We start from the raw sequence: 10,089 nt of genomic DNA on the forward strand, positions 1-10,089 counted from the left end.
GCTAGTCCTGTTTCATAATAATGGCATTATGCAGTATTTGTTCTTTTGTGACTGAGATATTTCACTCAGCATAATGTCATCCGGGGTCACCCGTTCTGTGTAATATTTTATTATACATATATCTTTTTGATGTGCATATATCTATTTGGGTCACAGTTATGGTTTCTTTAGGGTATATATCAAGTATTGGAAGTGCTGGGTCAAATGTTATTTCTACTTCCAACTTTTTGAGAAAGCACCATACTGCCTTCCTAATGGTTGCACCATTTTACACTCTCACCAACAGTGAATAAGGATTTCAATTTGTCCACAACCTCACCAGCTTTTGTTGTTTGCTGCTCTGTTGAACTTTTCTATTGTTACTGGGATGAGATGATATCTCATAGTTGTTTTGATTTGCATCTCTCTGAGAGGTAGGGATTTTGACAATTTCTTCATGTGTTTATTTGCCATTTGAATGTCTTCTTTGGTGAAGTGTCTGTTTACATCCTGTGTCCATTTTGCAATTGGGTTGTATATCTTTGTCTTGTTGAGGTGCTGGTGTATTCTATAAATTCTAGATAAAAGTCCCTCATCAGACAGGTCATTATAAAACATTTTTCCCCCAGTCTGTGACTCTACTTTTTACCCTGTGGGAGAATTTTTTTTAATGTGCATAGGGATTTTATTCTTAGAAGGTCCCATTTATCAATTTTATTCTTTCCTGGTTATAGGTTTTGCAGGATGCTTGGAAGAGTGTTCACATGGTGGATTAGGATATCTGGAGTTCTTCCAAGCTCTTATCTGATGAAGTTTATAGTCCTTGGTTTTACTCCTGAATCATTGATCCATTTTTAGTTGGTTTTGGATGAGGTGTGGGTCTTGCTTGAGTTTTCTGTAGACAGTTTTCCAATTTTGCCAATATCATTTGTTAAAGAGGCTGTTGTTTTCCCACTTAAATGATTTCATCTCCTTGTCAAAAATCAATTGACCATAGATAGAAGGGCTGATTTCTGGATTCTCAATTCTATTCCATTGATCTATGTATCTGTCACTGTACCTGTGCCATGCTGTCTTGACCACCATGTCTGTGTAGTAGTATTTGAAATCAGGGAATGAGATGCCTCCTACCTTGTTTCTCTTATTCAAGAGTGCTTTGCTAATTCAGGGTACCTTCCCATTCCAGATGAAATTGGAAACTGTATTTTCCATCTTGTTGAAGAATGGAAATGATATTTCTAATGGAATTGCATTCAACTTGTAGATTTCCTTTGGTTGTTGTTGTTATGTGCCATTGAGTCACTTGCGACTCATAGCGACCCTATGTACAAGAACTCTAAATACTGTTCTATCCTGTGCCAACCTAGCCATCTCAAATGCACTTATTCCCACCGCTCCAGTCACAGAATTGATCCATCTCACCAAAGGTCTTCCTCTCCTTCTCCTCCCCTCCACTCTGCCAAACATGATGTCCTCTCCAAGGACCAGTCCCTCCTTGCAACATGCCCAAAATATGTCAGACGAAGCTTCAGAATCCTTGACTCCAGGGAACACTCTGGTCTCACTCTCTCCAGGACAAACCTGTTTGTTCTCCTAGCAGTCCATGGTATATTCAACACTCTTCTCCAGCACCACAGCTCAAAGGCATCAATTATCTTTCTATCAACCCTATTCACTGTCCAACTCTCTGATGCATAGCACATAATTGCGAAGACTATAGTCTGGATCAGGTGCACCTCAGTCTCCAGCCTGACATCATTGCTCTTCGGTACTCTTGAGAGGTCCCTCACAGCTTACTTTCCCAATACAATTCGTCTCCTGATTTCCTGGCTGCTGTTACCAAGAGTGTTGACTGTGGAGCCAAGTAAATTAAAACTCCTAACTATCTCAATCTCTTCACCATCCATGCTGATGCTGCCTATTGGCCCAGTGGTTAGAATCTTTGTTTTCTTGACATTCAGCTTCAGTCCATATAGGAGGCTGTAGTCCTTGATCTTCTGCAGCAAGTGCTTCAGGTCCTCCTCAGTTTCAGCAAGCAGGGTTGTGTCATCTGCATAATGAAGGTTGTTGATGATTCTTCCACCAATCCTGATGCCACATTCCTCCTCGTATAGCCCAGTGTCTCGAATGATCTGATTGAAAAGGTATGGAGACAGAATATATCCCTGATGAACCCCCTTCTTGATTTTGAACCATGTAGTGTCTCCTTGCTCTGTTCTGACAACTGCCTCTTGGTCCAAGTTTTGCATTAGCACAATCAAATGTTCTGGGATTCCCATTCTTCTTAGAGTCAGCCACAGCTTGTTGTGATCCACACAGTCAAAAGCCTTTGCATAGTCAATGAAGCACAGATAGATATTCTTCTGGTATTCTTTGCTTTCTGCTAAGATCCATCTGACATTAGCTATTATATCCCTAGTACCACAACCTCTTCTAAATTCAGCCTGCATATCTGGCAGTTCTCTGTTGACATATTGTTCCAAACATTTTTGGATAATTTTCAGCAGAATCTTGCTTGCATGTGATATCAACGATATTGTTGGATAATTTCCACACTCTGTTGGGTCACCTTTCTTTGGAATGGGAACAAATATAGATCTTTTCCAGTCAATGGGCCAGCTGGCTGTTCTCCAAATTTCTTCGCACAACTTAGTGAGCACGTCCAGGCCAGTGTCTGTTTGTTGAAATATGTCAATTGGTATGCCGTCAACTCGTAGAGCCTTGTTTCTTGCCAATTCCTTCAGAGCAATTTGAACTTCCTCTTTCATCACCATAGGCTCTTGCTCATATGTCATTTCATGAAATTCTTCTGTGTCAACCAATTCCTTCTGATACAGTGACTCTGTGTATTCCTTCCATCTTCTCTTGATACTTTCTGGATCAGAAAAGATTTTTGGGAGACGGGGGAGGAGCGAGGCGGAGTTTTTTGCTGATCGCCAGATTTTAACACAGGTAATCTCAGGCTACATTGTACAGGGCAGACCCCGAAGCATTAGCAGAAAGATTTTTTTTCCTTTGGTAGAATATAATTTTCACAAGACCGAGTCTTCCTATCCATGAGCATGGTATGTTTTTCCATTTCTCCAGGTCTCCTTTTGTTTCTTGTAGTAATGTTTTATAATTTTTTAAATAGGTCTTTTCTGTTTCTAGTTAGATTTACTCCCAAGTATTTAATCTTGTGGTTAGCTATTGTGATGTGTATTGTTTTTCTTAGTTCCAGTTCTGTTTTCTCTTTGACATTGCAGAGAAATTAAATTGATTTGTGTGTGTGTGTGTGTGTGTGTGTGTGTGTGTGTATTCTGCCAATTTGCTGAATTGGTTGACTGTGTCCAATAGTTTTCTTGCTCAGTCTTTAGGGTTTTCTAGATATACTATCATACCTTCTGCATATAGAGACAATTTTATCTCCTTTTTGCCAATTTGGATACCTCTTATTTCCTTCTCTTCTCTTATTGTTATCACTAAGATTTCCAAAGCAATATTGAATAGGAGAAGTGATAATGGTCATCCCTGCCTAGTTCCTGTTCTTGAAGAGAATGTCTTTAATCTTTCTCCACTGAGAACGATTTTGACTCTTGGGTTTGTGTATACACTTTTTAATATCTTGAGGAAATTCTCGTCTACTACTATTTTGTTGAGTGTTTTAGTCAGGAAAGGGTGTTGAATTTTGTCAGAGGGTTTTTCTGCATCAATTGATAGGATTATGTGGTTCTTATTCTTTGCTTTGTTAATGTGATAAATTACACTGATTGGTTTTTCTTATGTTGAACCATTCTTGCATGCTTGTTATGAATCCCACTTGGTTGCGGTGAATTATATATATATACTGTTTTATTCTATTGGCCAGGATTTTATTCAGGATTTTGCAGCTATATTCATGAGAGATATTGGCCTATAATTTTCTACTTTGATGATGTCTTTACCTGACTTTGGTATCAAGGATATGTTTGATTCATAGAATAAGTCTGGGAGAATTTCATATTTTTCTATTTTCTGAAATATTTTATGTAGAATTGGTCACAGTTCTTCTCCGAATGTTTGATAAAATTCACTTGTAAAACTATCTGGTCCAGAGCTTTTGTTGTTGTTGAAAATTGTTTTATTACCTGTTCAATTTCTTCTTTTGTAACAGTTCTTTTAAGGTGCTTTATTTTGGCTTATGTCAGTTTAAGTAGGTTGTTGAGTTTCTAAGAATTTGTCCATTTCCTCTAGGTTTTCATATTTGTTTGAGTATAGTTTTTCCATAATATTCCATTGTTAACATTTTTATTTTAGTTAGTTCTGTTGTGACAGTGTCCCTTTCATCTCTTACCCAGATTATTTGTATCTTTTATTAGTTTTGCTAGTGGTTTGTCTATTTTATGGACCTTTTTGAAGACCCAATACCTGGGTTTGTTGATGGTTTCAATTGTTTTCCTGTTTTCTTTATCATTTATTTATGCCCTAATTTCTAGAATTTCAGGGTTTGGGATTATTTTTTTTTTAAGAAGGTGTTGGGTTTTATTGTTGTTCTTTTTCAATTTGTTTGAGATGTTGGGTTGAAGAGTTAATTATCATTTTTACTTCCCTATTGATGTGTTTGCTTATTGCTATTAATTGAACTCTAATTACTGCTTTAGCTCTTTCCCATAGATTTGTTTATTTGTTTTAAGTCGTGTTTTCATTGCCATTTGTTTCAAGAAACTTTTTCATTTCATTTTTTATTTCTTCTAATACCCATTAAGAGCTCATGTGGAAGCTCCTGTGTAAAGTGGCTTGATTCTGAAAGATGATTTGTCTTGGTGAGGTTGGGTGTAGACTCTTTGGTTGGGGTGTTTTGTTTGTTTTCACAATCAGGTGCCAACTGATTGGATTTGCTGGATTTAACTAGCAATGGGCTGTGGGCTGTGGGCTGGAAGCCTCTTGGTTTAGAGTCAACCAGAACCTGCTGGGAAGGTCTTGAATTTAAAAGGTGGTTGAGCCTGACTAAGTCTCCAGATTGGAAGCTCATGTGTGAAGAAGTTGGATTTTGGAAGATGGTTTCTCTTGTCTTGGTGATGATTGGGTGTGGACTATTTGTTTGGTTTTTTGTTCACAGTTGGGTGTGAGCTGATTGGCTTTTTTAAATTTAGAAAACAATGAGCTGTGGGCTGGAAGCCTCTTGGTTTAGAGTCAAACAGGACCTCTGAGTGGGCCTTGTTTTTAAAAGGCAGTAGGGCCCTTTGGGCGTGTGGCCCTCTGACCTGGTGTTAAATGTGTTTGGGATGAACAGTCTTCTAAGGGATACAACACTGGTCTGCAATTTGTTTTTCTGAAGTAAGTTGGGGTTGCTGTGTTGTTAAATACTGTGCCATTGGTGTGTCAAACACCATAATGGTTACCTATGTCGACAGTATTTGGTGGAGCATCCAGATTGATTCAGGTTTGGAAACAGGAGTGGCATCCACTTTCAAAACCACATGCTTCTGGAAACTATGAACATAGAGAAATGATGATAGTTATGAAACAGGGTTCAGGTCTTTTGTTCATGAAGGATTGCTGTGAGTCATACTCCACTTGATGGCACTTAAAAACAACAACAGTATCACTCACGTTCAAACAAGGTTTTATTCAGCTTCCAAATGAATGATTTTTTTTCTCCTTTATCTTTTGGTTATTAATTTCTAATTTTGTAGCACTGTGCTCTGAGAAGATGTTTTGTATTATTTCTCTTTTTTAATTTATTGATGCTTGCCTTGTGACCTAAACTATGATTTGTTCTGTAGACTGTCACATGCACATTGAGAAGAAATTATACTGTGCTTTTTTGGGGGTGCATTAGCCTGTATGAGATCAAGTTGGTTTATTATGTAGTTTAATTCTTCAGTGTTTTTGTTGAGTTTCTTTCTGGTAGTTCTATCTTTCCTTGAGAGTAGTGTATTAAAGTCTCCTACTACTATAATGGTGTTGTCTATTTCTTTTTTTTTTTAAGTATCAAATGTACTTCAATTGATCTACAAATAAACTGCAGAGCACAAATCTGTAAGTTTTTGCTCTTAATCTGCTAAGGCCTCATTTTGGACAGCTTGAGGAACCGGGTTAATGGGTTATTTTCATTACTTCAATCGCAGTATTAGGATAAACAAGATGTTAACATCTGTTTGGATCCAAAGCTTGACTGATATCCATAGACTGCCTCTCACATTCCGTATTTCTTCTTCAGCTCCTCCACTTTGTCTACACGTAAGCTTTCATGGCTTCTTCTTTGGAGGTACCTTTTAGCTCACTCCAGGCATCCCACTTGGCCTTCCCTTTGAAGTCCAACATTCCAGGCCGTTCTGTGTTTATGTCGCCCACGGTTGCTTGTTTGTACCGGCTGTAGATGAACAACATCTCATCATCAGCTGGCTTGGTCTTGAGGTGCTTAACATCTTCAGCAGCTTTGTCAAATTCAGCCTGAGACATGCTGCGTTCTCCACAGGACCCCGGAGGCGGCAGGACGACAAGGAGCTCTGGAGTGAACGCAGGAAGGCAAAGAGAAAACAGCTCTGGGAATGTCAACAGTGTCCGGCAGGGCAACCCTGAACTCTCCACTAGACTCAGGCGAGGCTGAGCAGCCAATCCTATTTCTTTTTTAAGTTCTGTTAATCTTGTTTTGTATATTTTGCAGCTCTATCATTTATTGCATAGATATTTATTATGGTTATATCTTTTTGTCCTAGGAACCCTTTAAGCATTATATAGTGGCCTTCCTTGTCCTTTGTGAAGGCTTTTGCATTGAAATCTATTTAATCAGAGAGTACTATCACTAGTCCTGTTTTTTATTTTTTTTTCCTGGTTGCTATTTGCTTGGTATATTTTTTTCCACCCTTTTATTTTTAGTCTTTGTCTTCACTTTCCATGTATATCTCTTGTAGACCACATTCAGTGTAATTTTTGAGAGGCAAGGGGGTGTTGCTATAATTTTGTTGAGTCCCTTTTGGTGTTGTTGCTGGGTACGTTGGTCCATCTTGATTTCTGTGGCACCTCTGTAAGAAGGATGTCTCTCAGTGCTTCATGCAATGTTGATCTTGTTTTCACAAACACCCTTAGGTTCTACTTTTCTGAGACTATCTTAATCTCTCCTTCATATTTGATAGGCAGTTTTGCTGGGTACAATATTTGCAGTGAACAATTTTATTCTTTGAGTGTTTGATATATGTCATTCTACTGTCTCCTTCCTGGCATGGTTTCTGCTGAAAATTCAGCACTTAATCTCATTTGCCCTCTTTTGATTACTCTTTGTTTCTCCCTAGCTGTTTTCTGAATTTTCTCCTTATCTTTAGTTCTGGCAATTTTCACTATGATATGCCTTGATATTTTTCCTTTGTGGTCTGTTCTATATGCTGTTTGCTCAACTTCTTAAATATATATTCTCTCATTCTTCATTACGCCTATAAAGTTTTCTTCTAATAATTCTTCCACAACTTTCTTAGTGCCTTTACTTGCTTCTTTCTGTTCTGGGATTCCAATTATGCACATGTTATTCCTCTTGATAGTGTGCTATATTATTCTTAGGCTTTCTTCTTTTTTCTTCCTTTTTGACTTTACTTTTTGTTCTAGCAGATCAGTGGTTACAATTCTATCATCTATTCACTGGTTCTGTGTTCCATCTCTTCAACTCTTTCTTATTTCCCTCTAACATGAAACATTGGTCCTCATATCCTGAGTTGTGGTTTCTTATTTTTCCAGAGACTCTAATTCCTTGTTTGTTTCATGTACATTGTCTTGGATTTTTTTTCTTTTTTAAGTTCCTCTTGGTTTTTGCTTGCAGAGTCCTGTAATTCTTCAAGTTTGTCCTTCACCCATTGAAAATATTCAATCACTGTTCTTTTGAATTCTGTGTCAGAAATTTCCATCAGATTTTCTGGCTTCAGGAAATCCGCTGATACTGTGTCACTTTTGGGAGGTGACTTCTTGTGAGGTGTGAGGTAGTCTGCTTCTTCCATGTCACTGCTGTGGTAGAGGTTTTTCATGCCTGAGGCCTTAGCAGGCTCTTTCTGATAATCTTAGCTCAGGAAGCCACTGTTCCAGGGGAAGGTGGGACAGCTACCTTGCCTCAATTTCTCTCTAATCTTTTGACTCAAGTGAAGAGTTTCTTTGGCTGGGGAGAGATGTCACCTGTGAATAAGCAGCTTTATCTGTCAGGTAACTCCTACAGCTAGGTGGGTCTAAAGGAGCCACAGCTCAAGGGAGCTCCAGATCTTGTAGGTAGGAGGTAATGGCTTCACCTGTGATATTGGTACTCCTGATGCAGTTCTGAGGGGTGGCAATGAGTTGTCCTTCAGACAGTGGGTTTGGGCATCCAGGTGGCAGGTTCTGGGCATTCAGTTGGTGGGGTCAGGTCCTCTAGGCAGTGGGTTCAGGGCATCCAGGCAATGGTGCTAGGGTGTCCAGGTGGAAAGGCTGGTGCCTCCAGGCAGCAAAGCCACAGTCTATTGCTCCTGGCAGGAGAGCAGTCCAGGATACACTAAGAAATTTTTTAAGATAATTACCTAGCTAATCAACTGTAAGAGATCTACAGCATCCTTGGCTATGCATGGCTTTGGTGACTGACAGCAGATTTTTCCAATGCAGTATGTCTTTTTATTTTTTTTTTAAATCATTGATATCTTTATTGTGCAGCTTCCTACTCCCCTCCCACTTTCCTTCATTGATGTTATGTAATTATTCTCATACATTATGTTTTATAAAATTAATCAGCATTGGACTATCCCCACCATTACCATGTATTTTCAGGCCCCTGCAGGATTTTTCCCATTTACATTACTCCTTCTCTCCATCCACCAAATTGTGCAACCCTGTGATTTCGCCCCTACCCATCCTCAATCCTGTGCTCCCACCCTTTCCGCTATTGGATCCCCATAGACATTTCACTAGTTATCCTTCTAGTTTTATAATAATTGCTGCTATCATGTGTTTTGATTGTGGATTCAAATAAATTGAAATAATGGACAAATTCAGTCTTTCTCCATCTAAAATAATGTCATCCATTGATCTAGTAGTGAGGATTTTTGTTGTTGTTGTTGTTGTTGTTGAGATGCAGCCCATCTGCAGTAAGGTCCTATCATCTGTTTAACATAGGTTACAGATGAGTCTTCCTTCAATCCTAAAGTCACATATTTTCTTCATTTAGATCAATTTCTCAAATGACTTGCCTAGCATATAGATTGAATATCTGTATGGAGAAAGGATACCACCTTGATGCACATCTTTCTCAATTTTAAGCCTTGCAGTGCTCCCTTGTTCTGTCTGAACAGTTCCTTCTTAGTCTATGTATAGGTTTTGCAAGAGTGAAATTTAGTGTTCTGGGATTTCCAGTCTTTAACATTAGTCAAAATTTGTTGTGATCAACATAGTCAAATGCTTTCAGGTAGTTAAAAACAGATACAAACAAAAAACACTGCACAAGTAAGTCTCTTTCTGCTATTCTCTGATTTCAGGCAAGATGCATTTGATACCAGCAATGATATCTTGTTTGTGACAAACTTCTCTGACTCCAGATTGAATTTCTGCCAGTTCTCTTTTGATATACTGTTCCAGCCATTTCTGAATAATCTTCAGCAATATTTTACCTCCAAGTGATTTTAATGATACTGTTCAATAAAGTCTACATTCTAATGAATCACCCTCACCTACTTTTTTTTTAAAAAAAAGTTTTTTTAAATGGAAATAAATACAAATCTGTTAGAGTCAGTTGGCCAGGTAGCTGCCTTCCACCTTTATTGGCATATACTAGTATATACATGCAGGGTTGTATATTTGCTGAAATATGTCAACTGATATTCCATAATTTCATGGAATCATAATTTTTGTCATTTCTTTCAGTGCTACTTGAACTTCATCCTTCATAATCATTGGTTCTTGATCATATGCTGCTTCCTGAAATGGTTCAGTGTCAACCAATTCTTTTTGGTACAGCAACTCTGTGTATCCCTGTCATCTTTTTTTTATGCTTCCTGAATTATTCAAGGATTCCATAGAATCCTTCTGTATTGCAACTTGAAGCTTGAATTTATTCTTCACAATTCTTTCTGTTCCAATTCTTGCACAAAATATTTTAAGAACTATTGATACAACTTCATGTTTATCCTAAAATAACACAATACTAAT

At 38.2% G+C, this 10,089-nt stretch overlaps 1 pseudogene; it reads right to left on the reverse strand.

The window, feature by feature from the left end:
* Positions 1 to 6,136: 6,136 nt before the first annotated feature.
* On the reverse strand, positions 6,137 to 6,402 carry LOC102876157 (annotated as a pseudogene).
* Positions 6,403 to 10,089: the final 3,687 nt, after the last annotated feature.

The sequence above is a fragment of the Elephantulus edwardii genome, unplaced genomic scaffold (assembly GCF_000299155.1).
Source record: "Elephantulus edwardii isolate Elephantulus edwardi_28Jun2011 unplaced genomic scaffold, EleEdw1.0 scaffold00252, whole genome shotgun sequence".
In the NCBI taxonomy this organism is placed as follows: domain Eukaryota; kingdom Metazoa; phylum Chordata; class Mammalia; order Macroscelidea; family Macroscelididae; genus Elephantulus; species Elephantulus edwardii.